The sequence below is a fragment of the Cyprinus carpio genome, chromosome B10, assembly GCF_018340385.1.
Source record: "Cyprinus carpio isolate SPL01 chromosome B10, ASM1834038v1, whole genome shotgun sequence".
Lineage (NCBI taxonomy): Eukaryota > Metazoa > Chordata > Actinopteri > Cypriniformes > Cyprinidae > Cyprinus > Cyprinus carpio.
The window spans coordinates 12,944,950-12,961,219 of record NC_056606.1 but is presented as its reverse complement, the minus strand read 5'-3'; the positions used below and the strand labels follow the sequence as shown (position 1 = coordinate 12,961,219).

At 36.0% G+C, this 16,270-nt stretch overlaps 1 pseudogene; it reads right to left on the bottom strand.

The window, feature by feature from the left end:
- Positions 1-7,865: 7,865 nt before the first annotated feature.
- On the bottom strand, positions 7,866-12,550 carry LOC109098188 (annotated as a pseudogene).
- Positions 12,551-16,270: the final 3,720 nt, after the last annotated feature.

The following is a 16,270-nucleotide window of genomic DNA, read 5'->3' as shown; positions in this document are numbered from 1 at the left end:
ATAAACATCAGGTCAGCGAGCACAGTTAGATTTTTAATAGTTCTACCTGTTTTGTATTCATGAATTCATATTGATGAAGACACTGTGAATGAAGAAATTTATTTTGTTGTGCTTTGCTTCACCGGAGTGGTGTAATGAAACCTTGATCGTGTCTAATGCATAACCTTTGGGAAGGCCATTGGAAAACCATCTGCTGTTGTTTAATGCACTGTAAATGGGCATGATATAGGCCTCATTTAAAGACTATCCAGTTCAACTCTATATAACTCAAATATGATCAAACCATTAAATAATGTATATAAGGACATTTTAATGTAAAGGCACTGAAAGAAATGAGGCAAGATGGCCTTGATTGATTGTGTTTTCAAGATGTTTAAAATGCAATCAATCATTTGAGAGAGACCAATATTGTAAAGCAGCAGAAGAAAATGAAATTACACAAAATAGCTTCAACTTTAATTATTTTTGGCTTAACCCTGGGTTACCATCATTCTAAAACCCACATTTAACCCCATGTAAAGGTGCATTTCACACTTGTAATTTAATAGGGAGTTAGCTCTGTTGGATTCGGAGCAGGATAAGAACTACTTTTGCACCAAGTTTTTTTTTTTTTAACTTGTACAGCATGAAATGATGTGGTGTCAGAATGTTGCAACTAGATGATTAGAAACAGAAATCCAATTGCATGCTTATATTGACGCTTTGGACAGTTATAGAAACACAGTGAGTTGTACACAATATCAAACTTTTAAGAAAAAAAAACTTCAAATTCCAAAAAAAACACACACACACACACACACAAAACTGGAGTGTTAACTTTAGTGTCCAAAAAGTCCATTCAGAGAAAACTTAATAGCAGTTGACTGTCAAATTGATTTACATTGGTTTTCATGGACTCTTAATTTGCTTGTCCTTGTTTCCTGTGTTTTTAGTTTCTGTTTCCTTTGTTTATACCCAGGGTTAACTGTTAACCTCAGGTAAAGATAACCCAGGATTGTGTTTACCTGGTGAGATTGACCCATTGTTAACTAGTCTGAAAGGACTAAAAGTGTCTCTATAACCTCCTTGGGTGAATCTGGGATGGTTACATCACCACTGCCCAGGCTAAGGCCATCAAATTCTATGTTAATATTTCATAACCTGAAATGAATTTTGAATGAACTGGGTTTTGGTTTCCAATAAACCCAGTGAGACAAGATTATTTGCCCCTGGGAAAGGTGCTGAAGACTTTGCATTCATTAACATTCACTTCATTAAAAGAGCATTACTTGCGGTGGTGAGGAGGTGACATCACTTGGTTGGTTGCCACGTGGTGCCTGAACGAGAAGCAGAAACTAACTGATATGGGACAGATAGATGTGTAGATACTGAAGAAAGGAAATGAGATGGAGAAGTGAAGTTATGATGGACAGCTCAGTGCTGATCTGCCGTTTTAAAATCTGATTCCGAAAGCAGCACTCAGGAAATTGTGCTCTGTGCTGCACCAGTAAATGAAAATAATAAATGGAAGGAGACCAGACAAGGGTAAGTCTGGACTGAATCGCATGTATAGCTGGCTATACAACCCCAGCTTTGTGCAGTCATGCATGGTCACTCTAACTCTGCCACGGTCAACTTGGACTCTATAGAGGAAAAGCACGGCTCGGTGAGCACCGACTTCTTAAAATAAATTTATTGGCTGCTGTGCGAGATATCAAGTTCTGATATGAGTTCTTACATAACACTAGCAAACCCACAAAGTATAGTTGCAGGTCTGTGTTTGCATTTACAGCAGTGTGCTGGAGCAGATTTGAGCGTGAAGTTCCCATCTGTTTTGGTGTGTGTATGCTGCGAGTACTGCCTCGCAGGCTCTAATGTTGATGATGGAGTGCAGAAGAAAGGCGGGGCTGACAGCCTGTACCATCACTGGTTGCCATGGAATCAGGGAGGATGTGATTTCTGTGGTTATGGGGACTCTTTAAAAACCCCTTACATATAGGTTTTATTTTTTTTTGGCTGATGAATATGTGTATGTATCTACACTTTAGATTCAGATAGGTCTATTCAGTATCTGGCCAGAGAAACTGAAATGCATATATTTTATTCTATGTGGCATAAAAGTGTTGAGTCAGGCCATTAGAAGAATCTGGAAGCTTAGGGCTTCTATCTCATAAATGGAGAGAGCATGTTAAAAATGCATGTAAGAATCAAACCTTGTGTTGTTTGTGGGTTTGTTTTATGCATGTTTTAAAAGCTTGGCTTACTTTCAGAATCCATAGGGGTTTATACATACGCACCATACAATCATGCACATATGCTGTTAGACAACTCAGTGTAGCCCCGCCCCCATCCCACAAAAGGGTGTCGCCAGAGTTTTTTTATTTTATGGAGGCACAGCTGCAGGTGAACGAAAGCTCAAAAAATATAGTTACATGGAATGGCCGGGCAAATCAAGGACGTTTCTAGCCTTTCATAAGTAGGCTACTGGGGCGCAGGCCTCCATCAAAAAATGTCTCCATATTTTCATTCTCATTTATAATACTGTCGTTGGTCGTTACCTGCTCGTTCACTTCAGGTTTCATCACTGTCATACAGTGGTGTGAAAAAGTGTTGGTCCCCTTCCTGATTTCTTATTTTTTTGCATGTTTGTCACACTTTAATGTTTCAGATCATCAAAACAAATTTAAATATTAGTCAAAGATAACACAAGTAAACACAACATGCAGTTTTTTAAATGAAGGTTTTAATTATTAAGGGAAAGCAAAATCCAAAAACTGCATGCCCCTGTGTGAAGAAGTGTTTGCCCCCCTGTTAAAACTGTGGTTTATCACACCTGAGTTCAATTTCTCTATCCACACCAAGGCCTGATTACTGCCACAACTCATCGCAATCAAGAAATCTCTTAAATAGGACCTGCCTGACAAAGTGAAGTAGACCAAAAGATCCCCAAAAGCTAGACATCATGCCGAGATCCAAAGAAATTCAGAAACAAATGAGAAAGAAAGTAATTGAGATCTATCAGTCTGGAAAAGGTTCTAAAGCCATTTCTAAAGCTTTGGGACTCCAGCGAACCACAGTGAGAGCCATTATTCACAAATGGCAAAAACATGGAACAGTGGAGAACCTTCCTAGGAGTGGCCTAGTCAAAGTCCTGACCTGAATCCTATTGAGATGCTGTGGCGGATCATGCTCGAAAACCCTCCAGTGTGGCTGAATTACAACAATTCTGCATAGATGAGTGGACCAAAATTCATCCACAGCTCTGTAACAGACTCATTGCAAGTTATCGCAAACGCTTGATTGCAGTTGTTGCTGCTAAGTGTGGCCCAACCAGTTATTAGGTTTAGGGAGCAAACACTTTTTCACACAGGGCCATGTAGTTTTGGATTTTGTTTTCCCTTAATAATAAAGACCCTCATTTAAAAACTGCATGTTATGTTCACTTGTGTTATCTTTTACTAACATTTAAATTTGTTTGATGATCTGAAACATTAAAGTGATACAAACATCCAAAAAAAAAAAAAATCAAGAAACCACACAACAAATTATCACACAAATATAAACATATTCATCACTGAATCTTTAGCTCTGATTCTAAACAGCTGGTAGAAACCACACATGATATTATTGCTGAAATATTATCAGAGAAAATGATATGCTGGTCGTTACACATTTCTCCACAACAACACAAAAATATATAACAAAAATATTACACTGCCACACAACAAAATAAAATGGCTCACAGAAAAAAAAACAGAACACACCTAAACTAAAATGAAATGATTTATATTAATGTTACATAATAGAACATGATCAATATGAACTTTTAGCATTTAATTTAAATAAATGTAATTGCACACAAACCATGTAGGCTACAATTTATTTTTGTTTATTATGAAATATTTTTTTTTCTGTTCTCTTATAAGCATTGTTACTGCATCTGTATCTGCTCATTGACTGATCCTGCAATCAGAGGCTCAACTGTGCTCAAATTCGCGCAGGAAATTATGGTATCGTCACATTTTCCAAACTTTAGTACCAATTGGTACATCTGTGCTTTTAACAACTGTCTCTTATGACAAAACATTTTGCACAAATATTTTTAAAATTTGAACAGTCTGGAAAACTTTTACTTGGATAATCTCACGCAGTGCACGTGGGTATTTCCAGATGCGAGCCATAATGTCTGGTTCAGGAACAAATGACTCTTATGAACTGGTTCTTCTTAATTAGACAAAATGATTCACAAACCAGTCTTAAACTTACTCGTAAATGTCGGCAAAAATATGACAAAATATGTTGTAACAATTATATAAGATCTTAAAAGTCTGGAAAACGCTATGTCCAAATAGGGTTTAGTCAGACAGATAATCATACAATGTCTGATTTGTGAACAAACGACTCCTATGAATAAGTCAGTCAACATGATTCACAAAACTCTCAAGCTAGCTAAAATAGACTCACTCACTCAGAATCTTTGGAGTTTTGCACTTGCAGGTCTGCAGATTTTAGTTGACAGTTTTCATTTAAAATCACATAATGTATGATGTAGGCCAGGGTATTCAATTCAAAACAAATTGTATTATTATAGCTATGTTTGGGGTTTGTCCCATAGCTAATTTTATACAATGATTACAAAATTTGTCTAAAAAGGTTTTTATTTAATGAAAAATTAGCCTTATTAGACAAACAATTATTTTTAAGCTTTTGTTTTTAAACTTAAGTTTTAAGACTCCCGGTCTCAACCATGTTAACAGTGGCTCCCTGACGCCCGCATATTAAGATACAGTATCCCGGAAATCGTGGAAGCAAGGGAGAGGACGAGCAATAGGAAAGAGCGCCACTTAAGCGAGAGAGAGACACATGTAGTGATATATAATCAGAACCGTAGCTAGCTATGAGATCACCATATGAGTGTCTGCATGTATAATTCAGTTTAGACAGTTTGCAAGAATGTTTAGCGTCCGTGGTCTGAAAACGATCGCTGCGAGACGTGAAGTGAATGAATCTTGAAAGCGCTGGCGCATCCTCGTCGTTTTTGGACTTGTCTTTTCCATTAAATTTGACACTTTAGAATGTTAATAGAGCGGGAAGTTGCAATTTAGGGTCAGCGATATCCTTATCTTATTTGCAAAATATTTGAAATAATTTCGGTTTGTTGTTTATTTTTTATTTGTTTTAATAGCAATATCTGGCAACACTGCATCGCCAGCACTTAAACTGACAGTTATCAAAAGAGCCCATGGACATGTTACGGCTGACAGGATAGCAATTCGGTAGGCTAAGGGAAAGGCAAAACATATCATTATATTATTTATTAGAAACGTTATCAAAGTTATCAAAAACATGCATTTAACACTAGGCCTACCCAGAATGAATTTAAATAGGCTACGCAGACACTAGCCATGAAGAAGTCTATGTTATTTTATTCAGTAGTCGTTACATTTTCACAAAGTCATGCTAAAAACATCCATAAGAGCACTAGAAAAAGTTTGAATAATAATAAAAAATAATAAACAACTGATAAAATGATCCACCCCTAAACTATAAACTAAACTATAGTAATTACCTCCCTGACATGAGTTTTTGCAGGGTTGGATGTCTGTATATATATATATATATATATATATATATATATATATAATATATATATATATATATATATATATATATATATATATATATATATAATATATATATATATATATATATATATATATATATATATATATATATTATATATGTGTGTGTGTGTGTGTGCATAATTTACAACACAAACAAACCACAAACAGATGCATGCATAATTTACAACACATTTTTACAGCGATTTATAGATTTCTCAGACTGTGTTCGGCTCATGGTTTGAGCGCTGATGTGCGTATGTGTTTGGCTTTGGCACTCATTTTACCTGATCGATCAGTAAACGGAGTTCAAGGATAAGACTGATCTCTAGAGCAAAAATTACAGCTTGATGATGCCATTCAATTTGATGATGCCATTCCAACGTAATGGGAACAGAGTGAACACGAGGCCAAAAGGAAAGCAACTGAATTGAATACAAAGGAAGAGTGCAATAGTCAATATTTTTTTTAGAGAAACCTCCTATTCGTTAAACCACAGGATTGTGGTTTGTAATTATAAGAGGTCCATGCATTACCTTTCTGCTGAAGCCAGGTTTATCACTGCTGAGATTGAAATAGGTCTACACTGACATAGATTATCTGACATGACAGGTCAAATTAATGTCTATTGGTAATCATGCATGTGAACCTTTGCCTTGCTGCAAGATTTGTGACGGGATAATGAACTGGAGGGATGAATACAGAGAACAGGATTTGATATAATACACAGATCACTCACATTATAGATTTAATTATGGCAAGTACACTGATTGCATTATGATATATTAAAAGGAAAAACCTGGGACCACTGGATGGTCAGCCATTTTTTGTTTTGTTCATATTTTCAGTATGAATCCAGCCTATAAAAATTAAAATGATGTGTATTCATCTGCCTCTATAATTTAATGCAAGGCTTAACTTCATTTTTCACAGCAAACATTATGAATAATTGTGATTAATTTGATAAACTAATCAGCATATCATGTAATTGATTTGAATTTTTATTATTTTTTATTTTATTTTATTTTTTTACAACCTTGTCAACTCAGATGGGTTTTTCAGATAAGCATGCCATTCTCAGACCTGAAGCTCTTTTCTCATCGACTGGTTTGCTGGCTCATTAGAGAGTGTGATATGCAGCTCTATCTCTGTCAGGGTACAAGCCAATTTCAGAGCCAGTCATTCTGTGATGAGAACAAGGAGCACTATTAATGAAAGCTTTCCTCAAATATTTCCTGTGAACTTAATCAGTAAAGGCTAATCATAGAACCTGCACCATCTATCCTGACGAACAGTTAAAAAAAGTTTCAGCATTTTGAAATGATCTTGATTTATGTCAGCAGGCTCTCAGCAGGTACTCAATGATAATTAAATTCTGTTATTTAACATCATTTTACAGTGCCACAAATGTTTTATGTGAATATTACTTATATTTAGTAACTTTTGGGACCCCAAGTGCTGTCAAATAAGTCCTATAGCTGCTCATCAGATCTGCACAGGAGATATTTTGGTCCATTCCCCTGCACAAGCTGTTTCATAAATAGTTTGGGATATCTTGCATATTTTTGGGATGCCTCAAATGGCCTTGAACAGAAATCATGCCACAGCATTTCAATGAGATTGAGGTCAGGACTCTGACCTGACTATTCTAATATATGGAATTTCCACAGTTTGGATGCACTCTGATGGTGATTTATTCCTTTGTTTAGGAATAAACATGTTGCATGGCCCACTTTTCTTTAAAAGTTTCAGATCACAAACTTCCGGACAATGTGCTGTAAAATTGGAACGATGATATTTTAATCACTATGCTTGCAGATCCATAGATTTCTCTCTAGGGTACTTTGTCATTTGTTGAAGGATCCTTTGACATGTCCTTACACTGACCTTTTGAAGGACAGCCAAGGAACCACTGGTACTGCTTTTCTTCTATTTGTAATCAGTCTGCTTCAGTGGGGACTGATGGAGCCCCAAGTCTTCAGACATTCTCTTGTCACCTTTTCCAGACTAATGAGCCTGTATAATTCCTCTTCTGTGGTTCTCTGAAATCTCATGCCATATTGCAATTTAACAGAATTCAAAGGTAAAGAGCAGGTAACCAAATATTTCATATTTCAAGAGGCCATTATCCTAGAAAGTCACATTGTATATTAATTACTACTTTGATAGATTAAACCATTTGTTGATAGGGATTTGCAAAATATTTATGTCTTGTTTGGTACATCTGTATTGACTATTATGATTTTAGGAAGTGTTACACAGAAATACAAATAATTTCAAATTTTTCCTCAACATTTTCTCATAATTGTTAATGAAGAGAATAGGGAAGTTCATGAGATAGATATAAAAAACAATTAGAAGTGGATGATAAGTGACTGAAGAACAACAACAAAAAGAAAACAAGACAACTGTTTTCTTACTCCGTTACTACTCATATATACTCAAATATTGCAGTAATTAAAGTAATATATCACTGGATGGAATAGAACATAAAATGCAAATATTCAGATTTTTACATTTATTAAATCCATTTGCCAATTTAAAATGCTCTGTTGAATTCTGTAAGAAAAAAATCACTGTACTAACCAGTTATAGGGTTCAGGTGACCGACTCAATATACTTGAAGAAGATTCTGATACAATATGACCGAAACATTTTAATACTTATGTTTTTTTTTCTTTTCACTTCTGTGCACACGGTAGGCATAAACGTCGGATGCTGCCAAACGTTTGTACAAATACTGACACCTGGTGGCAATAATTGCATGCAACATTTGCAAAAAAAAAAAAAACATTAAATAATAATATCTACATTGCACATATAACACAAAACGGTGAAAACAAATAATAATATAATACTAGTATCTTTTTTAATAACACACACTTCACACAATGTAATTTCCTGTCCTCTAAATATGGTTTAGCTTGGATGGAACTTTCACATTCCGGGCTTTTATGAAGTACAATGCACCACAAGCAGCAAAGTCCTATTACCTCTTTTTACTGAAACCCTCTGGGACCCAAACTTGTCTGGGCTGTCAGGTGGAGAAGTAGCACCATATGACCCCATAGGGATACAGTCCTGTTGAGCACCACCTTCTTCTGTGTTAAGGGTGAGATGGGCTGGAGGTTCTGGTCCACATCTTACTAAAGCTATAAAGTAAATACAGATTTGACAGAAACACTGGTCTATATTTTGGATACAAATATGCCTATGAGAAGCACATACCTGATTATTGAACAGAATGTAAATGATGGGGTTCAGAACAGTGCTACTCTTTGCTAGTATGAATGATACAATGCTGGCTGTGGGGCTGACAATACCAGCGCTGAATGTGCCAAGCAATGTCATGACCCCGTACGGCATCCAACAGAGCAGGTAACAGGACACCATGGAAACCACCATCACCAGCACGTGCGTTTCCCTCCTCTGTGCAGCTGTCTGATTGATCTTAGCAACCTGTTAGATGAGGAGACAAGCTTTGAGGTTTGCTTTTCAAAGAATAACAGCGACAAGGCTGGTCTGAAACACCACATGGTATTTATGCACCAGAATGTTTGAACTGTAACTGGATTAGGAGATAACTGCAATAGATTTTTTATATTAGTCATTAATTAACATGAACTAACAATGATCAGTATTTTTATTAATAACATTAACAAAGATTAATAAATACTGTAACAAATGTATTGCTCATTTTTAATTCATGTTAATCAATGCATTAACTAACGTTTAAAAGATTAAAATTTGCTGAAAATGTACTCACCTTCAGGTCACCCAAGTTATAAATGAGTTTGTTTCGTTATGAGAACAGATTTTTAAAATTTTAGCATTACATCACTTGCTCACCAATGGATCTTCTGCAGTGAATGGGTGCCGTCAGAATGAGAGTCCAAACAGCTGATAAAAACATCACAATAAAACACAAGTAATCTACATGACTCTAGCCATCTTGTGAAGCTAAAAGCTGCGCATTTGTAAGAAACAAATGTAATGCTACATTTCACCAAATCTGTTCTTTTTTGCATTTGTTAAAAAAGAACTACAAGCATTTACATACTAAAACTGATCCAGCTTTGTATATAATTAACAGTAGCCATAAATAATGAGGACAATGAGTGTGTGAAGGACTTTGTTTCCGGACAGCGCCTTGAAAAATGCTTAATTTATGGCGAACAAATGTTTGGCTATAAAAATCAATGAGTCTTACTAGAAGAGAGCTATTTATCAAAATCATTGCTTCCACTCCCATTCTCTGTCACTTTCAACCTTTTCCTCTTTCACTCTTCCCTCACCCCATGAATGGCAATGAGGATCTTCCCATAGCAGTAGACCATCAGAAGAAGAGGGAGCAGCAGACAAAAGACAAAGAGGCAGATGACATAAGATCTTGTTTCCGGGAAGCACTGGTTCCACTGGACTGAACAGGTTGTGCCGGGACCCTCAGGACCGTAGCTGCTCCAGCCGAAGAGTGGTGGCACTGTCCACATGAGAGAGTACAGCCAGCAGCCTGTGATGAAGAGCCAGGCCTTCCTATAGTCAGACACGTCTGCTTTTGAACAGCAGAGCACGGTGCTGTAATGCTCGTATGGCAGTACAGCAATGTATACCAGTGAAACAATGCCTGGTGATACTGGATAAAAAGACAAAATAAATGATATATTCATAAACAAATTTGTTTCATTCTTGTTTGTTTTATTGTAATAGCAAATTACTTTACTAATGTAAAAAAAACTTAACCTTAAGGCAAAATGGCTATTTGACAGGAAGGTGAATTTCAATAGAATTCAAGAAGTAACTTAGACCTATTTGTACACTTAACGCACACTTAACTATATCTAGAGGAACTTTCTGCTTGTTGGATTATCCCCCATGATTTAATTAAAGAGTTTAAAGACTTTTTTCTGTGAATATCTTAATCTCAAAGGAATGGAAATAATCAAACAAATACACAAAGAAACCAAACAAATTGTTTGGACATATAAACAGGAATCAACAAGTTAAATTTACCTTGGCTAGTAAAAATAATCTTGTCAAATGCAGTGATTCAAAAACATACAGAGTGATCAGTATACTCCGAAACCAGAACGAATGACTTTTATGAGCCAGTACTTTTCAGTAAATGATATTCACCGTGCGTTCGGCCAAACATCGGTTTGTTTAGCAACCAGTGTCCGATTCCCGAATGGATGGCTCTTAGGAAGCGGTTCTTTAAAGTGAATCGCAATTGCAATTATGTCGTGCATTCCAAGTTTTTCGCACGAATCAAAAACAACATTGAGAGCAGTGTCCGATTCCTGAACGAATTAATATTATGAAACGACTCTTAAGAATGACTCTACTTCTCAGTTAAATAAAAACACTTAGTAATCCAAAATTAATTAATAATTCTGTTTTTTTCTGTGGGCAACTGTTTAACTAGTGGCGAAAAAAAAAAAAAGAAATGTCTATTTATACTTAGTAGGCTACAAATAGGCTGCCTTGTTGGCAGAGGCTATTTACACCAGCTTCACCCACCAACGTGTGATTGGGCTAGCCAACATTACAAAATACAGTCATCAGTCGTCAGATTCAGTGGCATAGATTAAAGCGTGTGTCATACTCATAGACTGTATAAAAACATGGATGTAGTGTCCGTGACGTCACCCGTAGGTTTCTGAAGAGCGCTCTTGAAGCTCAAAGTGGGTGGAGCCAGCCATCACCATCTTGGCAGCATGTCACTGCACAGCTGGTTGCTGAAACCACTCCCACCTAGCTCGACAGTGGGACAGCAGCTGCAATCCACCTGCCAGTCAAGTGGCCACACCCTTAATTATGCAGAACTTTAAGGCTTAATATAATTTAAACGGATGAGTTATGAAAAAATTCACCCCCCTCACAGTCGTCATGAAGGGCAAAATTAGCAATATAGACCAAAACCACTTTTTGTATCAGGCTGTAAACATATTTTTTTTTCTGCTGTAAAGTTGGGCATTTTAACATAGAGAGTTTATGGGACTGACTCCCTTTTGGAGCCAGCCTCTAGCGGCCAATCGATGAATTGCACTTTTAGTCACTTCCGTGTTGGTTTCATGAGAGAGACCAGAAGGTTGCCGCTTGGTCATACTCCTTTTGACACGATAGACCCAGGTTCGAATCTGTTTTTTAGCGAACTTTTTTTCTCCCTTTTCAAATTTCAAATCACATCAGAAAAGCATTTATTTTTAATAAAAATTAAGGAAAAAATCAAAAAGTTGAAAATAAAGTATCGAGTAGGGTTAGGGTAGTAGGGGCTTTTGTCCTAATAAGGTGTAATTCATTTAATCATTTGAATTAAAATTAAATTTACACTCAATTAGTTATTATTGCATACTGTTTTATAATGTATTACAATGCTGAAGTGCAGATAATTGCCACTATTTGCAATATGTAATTAGCAGAATATCCTGCTATTTTAACATAGTATAAATATAATCTAGCTATTTGTACTTAGTGTAAATAGCATCTATTGCTAAGAAAATATGCTATTTTCACTTAGTTTAAATAGGCTCTATCACGCGAACCCCCAACCTAAAACATCTTCCTGAGCCCTGGTTACTTTTGGTGATCAGTAGAACACCAGTTTACCGAAAAGTGCTTTGGCAAAGCCATACCAACTCCCGTCAGCCACCGTTCAGTAATATCAGGTTGATCAGAGTCCTCAGGACATGAAAGTGGCCGAAGACCAAAAGAGCAAGAAAGTTATTTAGGAATCCGAAAACGAAGATTATTCCCAAACACACTGCCACTACAGTGAATCCCGTGCGACTGAATCCAGACAGATCTACAGGAGTCAGTGTGTCCAGCTGGCTGCCGTTCTCTGAGAACTCTCTGAGGAGCATTAAATAGCGGACAGTAACCATAGTAGGCTGAAAAGAGCACACCTGTATGCTGTAATGCAGAAGCTGAAGAAAAATAAAGTTAGTTGGACTCTTAGGTTGTTTAATACAGACCCACAATCCGGTTTATTATCGTCCCCTCTATTCCCCCACTTCTGCTGAACGCGACCCTCCCCGTTTTAAATCAGCATGAACGCCTCTCACAACTTAATCACGCTTACCAAAAAAATACATCAAAACACTACAAATTTATACAATAAAAATATATCATTTAATTTAAGTTTACTACTTGCAGTTGAACTATAAAGAGCCATTCTAACATTACATATGACCAGGTTCGGACTTAGTGATTTGGGGGACCAATGCCAGGTATGAGTCCCCAACACAATAACTATGTGCTCTTTTACGCCTAACCCTTATTTTGCTCACTCACTCACTCTCATAGTTTATAGTTTATCTATCCCTTCACAATTTTTAACATCAAAGTAAATAAAATTATGACTTGAAACACAATACTTTATTTACTGAGGTGAATATCTGTGTTCTGAGACAGTCAGTCAGTATTATACAGCCTAGAATGTGCACAAAGAGCGCTCCCTTATGTAATCACTAAAAGCTGTCACTGACTTCAGTTTATTGTGATCTCACAATGTTCCGTTAATTAGCTCTCTACTGCACAATGAATCTCTTATTTACATCGTATCTACACTTTGTTATAATAAAAGGATTCCTGAGCTTGCAGAACTCAGCAAACTCTGCATTCTCTGTGCAAACTCTGTGTTTAAGTTAGGGAATTCTAACTTAAACACTTCTGGTCATTGCGTTCAAGAAATTAACAGATATGTCTTTGATTGGCTACACTGTTCAATGCTGCAAAAATGTTTCTGCAATATCAGATGGGGCCCTCTGATTCCCCGGGGCCCTAAGCGGCCGCTTACCATGCTTACTGGTTAAGTCTGCCCCTGCATATGACAAGTAAAAATTCTAAAATAAAAGTGATTTAAATTTTAGTACACTGGAAAAACATTGTGGGGTTTACTTTAAAACAATTTTCACTGACGAATTGCTAGTAAATTTAACAAATAATTACAAAATAATTACATATGACAAGTATCACACTGATTTAAAGGAATAGTTCACCCAAAAATGAAAATTTGCTGACAATGTACTCACTCTAAGGTCATCCAAGATGTAGATGAGTTTGTTTCTTCATCAGAACAGATTTGGAGGAATTTAGCATTAGGCATTACATCACCAGCTCAGCAATGGATCCTCTGCAGTGAATGGGTGCCGTCAGAATGAGAGTCCAAACAGCTGATAAAACATCACAATAATCCACAAGTAACCCAGTACATCAACTCCAGTACATCAATTACCATTGTGTGAAGTAAAAATATGCATGTTTGTTCCATCATTAAGGCCTTTTACCTTTAAACCGTTGCTTCTGGACAAAATACCAGTCATCCATAATAATACTTACACTACTTGTAATACTTGCTGGGGCGTAGGCATCATTTCAGAAGTGAGGGGGACAGAAATGTCAAAGGTAATATCTTTTTGGGGTGGATATTTTAATTTTTTTTCCTAATCTCTTAATTGGCTAAGAAATTAAATACACTGCTGGACAATTACCAATATTTTGTATTCTGCAATGATTTTTCTATATTTTTCTACTGGCAATTTTATGAATTGTTCATATACTACAGTTTTTTTTTTTTTTTTTTTTTTTTTTAGCATAATAAAGCAGAAAATATATTTTAGGGTTTCTATAGGCTACTGTAATAAATGATATGTCAGGTAGCACTGCAATATTCAGATACTTTGTTCATTACTTGGAGATGACTTGAAGAACACACATAATCCATATAGTGTCACAATCGTACATGTATTGTCTTCAAGTTTTTTATTCAGTTTAGCCACAGCAATAGCTCGATTCAGCAAGTCATAAGTTATTACTTATAATCGGTTTTGGTCTTTCTGCACAAGAGCGCTCCCCGGCTTCGAGTAGTTTCGAGTCACTGCATGAGTGTTCTGCGCTCCATAATGTCTGTATGTGAATACACTTGCCTGGAAAAGTGAGGGGGACAAATTTAAGTAGGGGACATGTTCCATGCATATTCTACACACATGTATAGTGGTAAGATACTAGTAACTACTGGAATATTTAATTGAAGTCAGTGAAACTAAAATAGATATTTGTCAATACTATTTTTTTTAATCAAAATTAGTAATGTAAAAGTAGTTATTAGTTCAATGAATTTAAATGAAAATAGCTTGCCACAATACCCATATACCCATACACCATTTAATGAGGTGGAGGTGTCTTTTAATATCTGTTTAGGACCTATTAATAAAAACTGACATATGAGAATGTCTCATAAGTCTACAGAAGTTTCAGACATTGGTGATTGGAAATATGTAACTTCAAAGTCCATTCTTTTGAGGAAAACTATTTGAACTGCACTGGTTGCTGAATTAAACAGTTTGAAAAGATATTACAGTAAAAGTAATGTAACATTTGGGCACCCTTCCATTTGGTTCTTCCTCTTAGTGTTAACATTTTCATAATCCACATTGCCTATTTCTTCAGTTTGTAATTCAGCAATTAAATAACTGCAACAAAGTGAGTGTGCATAGTGTTTCTCATGGTTGTTCCTCAAATGGCTGAATATCACACGGCAGATTTAGACTCAGTGTGCCCCTGTTGTCCTCGTGTTTTGGCATCAACCTGATTTATTTACTTCACAAGAGAGCAGGAAAATTAGGGCAGATGGGAGAGAACTTAAAATGGTCCAAGGCATCAATAATCCAATAGTGAGCTTGCTGAAATGACAAGTTCTACCATCTGGTCCAGTATAATGTACTCCTTTTTGCAGTGATCTACACATGAGAAGTGCATTCCACATTATTCAGTCAACCATAAAACTGACCCTGTATTTACTTTCTTAATCCAAGTTCCTGTGGATAATTATAATTGCATTCTGGCCTACACACTGAATATCCTGTTTCACTCAGACTTCAACTGACGTCAAATTACGTGAGTAAAATTGGATAAGAAAGTCATTTAATTCTTATTTTAATCACTAAAAAATTACAAACTGAGCTCAGACAAAAGCTTCTTGTAGCATGCTTGAGATTACTGCTAACAGTTTAATCAAATGAAAAGATCTTTTAATTTAGCTTTCATTTGAATCTTTATTGAACTACGGCAAATGCTTTGAGAACATCTCAAATCTCATCTTCTCATTCACAAATACACTCTAGGGATGTGAGAGGAAGATGAGAAAGAGAAAAGTACAAGAAGAAAGAACATGCAGCAATCAGTGAATTGGGGCTGTGATCTACTGATTGAACCCAAGAGATTTAAAAAGCCTCCAGTTCCTATAAGGTTTCTCATTCTCAAGCCATGTCACACTGGTTTGTATTTCTTATTGATTTTATTAATAGGAAATTTGGAAATATTGAAACATTTCCAAAATTAATGCCTGGGAAAAATGGTACAACTCACTGAACACTGATATTTTGTGATAAAATGCTGTCGTACTATATGTGGTAAGTTGTCACAACAGAACCTGCCATTAAACAACATCTTACTTTCAACTTTAATAAAATGTTAACATTATGAATTAGCAAAAATGTAATTTGTTAAATAACTGTAATAAAAATATTACATTTATATGTATTTAAAAAATAATGTTTATTTATATTTATTTGTAATTTAAACACAGGACAACTTGAGTCTATCTGGTATGTTTCCGAGTACGTATGAAGCTATTAATATGCTGACCTACGATAAATTATTTATCATTTTGC